The sequence below is a fragment of the Cervus canadensis genome, chromosome 11, assembly GCF_019320065.1.
Source record: "Cervus canadensis isolate Bull #8, Minnesota chromosome 11, ASM1932006v1, whole genome shotgun sequence".
Classification (NCBI taxonomy): Eukaryota; Metazoa; Chordata; class Mammalia; order Artiodactyla; family Cervidae; genus Cervus; species Cervus canadensis.
In genome coordinates, this window is record NC_057396.1 from 4186628 (window position 1) to 4190378 (window position 3751).

The window sequence follows — 3751 nt, forward strand, 5'->3', positions numbered from 1 at the left end:
CAGACTGATTCCCCAAGACCTTACCTACTGAAAACCCTATTTACCCGCTAAAGCTCAGCGCAAAGGCCTGCACCTCTTTGAAGTTCTCTCCATCATCTGCCCAGAGTTAGTAATTTTTCTTCTTGTTCTCACAGTGCTTGTGCCTCAAGAATAGGATTTACTTCAATTAGCCTGGGATAAACCATCATTAACATTGTTGCTCCCCTATTAGATTAGAGAAACCTCTAAGGCAATAACTTGATTCATTCCACTTACATGGCTCAGTAAATCTCTTGTTGGCTGTAAGACTGTTCAGCAAAGAAAAAATTATGATTATATGATATTCATATTGAATTATCTGATATAATTCAACTTAATTCTTAATTCTATTGCCTTTTCCTCACCTCACTTTCCTTTTGGCCCCTAGGTCCTCCATTTTTGGTGTATAAATTTGTCCTCATCAAGTGATTCTATTGAGAGAAATATTTGTCTGACTGCCACCGATGCTTTGAAGGAGGTACCTCACATCCTGTGAAAAGCAGATTCAGCCTGGATTCAAATCCTGACCCACCATGTGACCTTGAGACTATTAAGTTATCATTTCCATACCTCAGCTATAAAAGGGTAATTAATAAGGATCACCCTATAGGATGGTTGCAAGAATTAACTGAAATATATATGAAGCATGTAGAATAGTGTGTGGAACATAGAAAGTACCCAATAAAGGTTAGACCTAATACCATTTCCAAAAAAATTGCTGTGATGACATTTAGATTTATAAGAACACAAGGCAGAATAATAACATTTAGTAAGTTCCTTTGAGTGTATCAAGATATTTCTTGGGTTGTATGATTCAATTAGTGAATCATTTGTGAATTAACTTTCTCAGTATGTTATACTTCAAACTAAATATTACTCAAGAATGATGGCACAAAGTTTGAAGCATTTGGCATTAACTTTAAGGCTTGTTAAAATAAAACTTACATATTTTCTACTGACACCCTGCAGCTCCTCCTCCTCACTTGGCTTTCTCATACCTCTGTATGCTTTGGTCATTTATCCTGCTGAGAAAGTCTTTACTTTCTTTGCTGAAATCTATGTTCCTCATCATTGGAACAGCCTGTTCAAACATTCTGTTGCTCCCAGAATTCTTTTCTGACTGATCCTACCTGAGTCTGAAGGCCCAAAAGATAGAAGTGCTAAGGAGCTTCCACCAGTTGTCACATTATTTAGCATTTGTTCATCATAATATTTATAAATATTTTAAATCAGTCTCAGGTATGTTCTCCCTGCAATTAGATATCCAGTTCTCCAAAGGCTGTGTCATTTTGCCCCCAAGATTTTTCACCCCACTCTTTGCAGTGAGAAACTCCTGATGAAATTCCAGTTAAGAAGAGAAGATGCTGAAAAAACAATTTTTGTTTTTTTATTTTTTGTTTTGAGTCTAAACTCCTTTAATTATTGCCTTTGTTTATAGTTATTTCAGGGTTGGTCCACAGGACTTTGGATGGTGAGGCATAAAATTTCTTCTCTTCTTACAAGACTCCTGGGAAGGCTCAGGGTTGGCCGGAAGCGTGAAGAAGACTCAACACAGTCACGCGCCCACTGGGGAAATGTGGGCCGTCTGTTGGTCTCCACAGTGTTTGCAACGTTCCAAGGAAACCACCTGGAGGCTGGCCTCTTCCCCTTCCCTTCCTGGGAGAAGGTCTGGTCATAAAACACAGAAATGGCTCCAAGGAAGGTCTGAGATTGCAGTAATGCTCATCACAGAAGAGCCCTCTTCCAGGCCTGGTCCTAGATAAAGTGACCATTTTTTATCAATGAACTGAAGAGGACTCCTCTTGACTGGGGTTTTATATTTCTCCTGCAACTCAGTTTCATCTCATCTTTGCCCTGTTGCTCTGTGGGTACCAACAGCCTTGGCCAGCTTTGAGGAAATGCATAATACTATTACTTGCTCTGACTATTCCACATGAAGATTCCAAATAAAGATGGAGCAAAAACTTTGGCAATTATTCTTGCCTGGGACAGATGAATGGCTATAGTGCCCTAGTCCCTTGATGGCACCTGTCTGTATCCCGAGCACTATGAACACAGATGTTCAGAATATATGTTCAGGGAGAGAGCCGAAGGCAAGTACCGTGGTGGTGGAGTTCCTCTGTTGGCTAACTTCTGTCTCCTCCACATCGGCATGTCCGGTCTGTCATACTCTTATTACATGGCTTTGGTTCAGGATGCTCATGCTGTGTCTGCTGTCAACCATGTTCACTGCCAGACTTTTCTTGTGAAAGAGGCCTGTATGCCTAACGCAGTGCAGGTGGGTCCCACTGTCCAGATTCCTGTCCCTGTAAAGGGAAATGTCAGCACTGATGATGACAGATGCCTGTTTAACTTCAGGTTATACATCTGTATAACAGCAATAAGGGCATGCATGTTGGTGGTCGCCAGAACCTTCTCTTTACCATCTCAGGCACTCCGTTATGGCAGCCCTCCGCACCACCATCATTTCACAACATTTCATGGGGTTGCCTTTTTTTGAGAGCCTTGCTGTCAGCCAGCCACGTGTTTTAGGGGAATGGCAGCAGATGGTAGCTGAAGCAATGGTGGTGGCCCGTAGAGGCTACACGAGGCCTGCAACTCCCCGTTTCCATCGCTGCGCAGGATGTAACACTGCTGCGTGGTGTCCACTGTCTGCTCCTGCCTCCGCTGCATGTTTGATTCTGGGACCGCTATCTGGGCAAATTTCCATAGAGTCTTCAAAGGTATTAGGGGCAAGCAGCATCTGTCAGCTGCTGGGCAGCATCCTATGGGTGCAGATGCTCCGATCTTGATGGTGGTGGGTAGTTATCATCATGTCAGCTTCATCCAGACCAAACCTTGATCTTCCTGGAGTCAATGAACTTGAGCTTGGAGTACCAGTCCAGAATTATCCCAGGGGTAGCAAAGACAAGGTGCTCCCCGATCTCTGACCTTGGTGCCCAATTTATTGCCTTGAACAGCATAAGCTATCTTGAGTTCAGGGTAAAATTTTTCCATCTGCTCAATCACTTTTCCCATTTGAAACACCAGCTTAGAAGTCTGGGAGAGGCACAGACAGTGGGGTATCCAACTGCATAACTAACACAAAGGCAGCTGTTTCAGCAGTGCCAGACTGAGACAGGGCAACTAAGTTCTGCAGGGCCTCAGCAAACATCAAAGGCAGCGTGTTCTCTTGTATTTTGGATGGATGGATGAAGCCCACGGTGTAGACTCCTCACAAGACTTTACTGAGTGTAGGGAGGAGTTCAGATCTTGTTGTAGGTTTTCCACCTGGTTTGTGTTATTAATAGAGTTGCTTCTGATCAGCCTGTGGAGTAAAGAGGACAACTCTGTCCTCTTTCTCTTCTTCATCTGTCTTCTCTGCACTAGTGTTGCTCTTGTTTCCTGCTTGTCCACTGCCAGGACCCACAAGGAGGTGGCACAGTCCAGGCTGTGAGTGGGACGCTGGTGCTGGTGAACTCACCAGCTGACGCTGCCTGATTGCCATATGGGGACAACAAAAATTGTTTTCCAACAGAAATGGGAGAATATTATCACACAACACATGAGAACGGGTGCTGAGGAGGTTTCTCACCAAACATGGTTTGGTTTATATATGACAGAGAAGTAGAGAATGTGAACTGAACTGAGGATGGGAAATGAAAACCAACTAAACTCTTGAGAGCCAGTAGTCCGTTGTATTCAAAATTTGCTCACTCATTCATTCAGAATGTTTTAAGAACATATAACCCTA

The 3751-nt window shown here is 43.2% G+C and overlaps 1 pseudogene; it reads right to left on the bottom strand.

Annotated features, from left to right (window-relative positions):
* Window positions 1-2182: 2182 nt before the first annotated feature.
* LOC122450014 lies at window positions 2183-3505 on the bottom strand (annotated as a pseudogene).
* Between the last annotated feature and the right edge of the window lie 246 nt (window positions 3506-3751).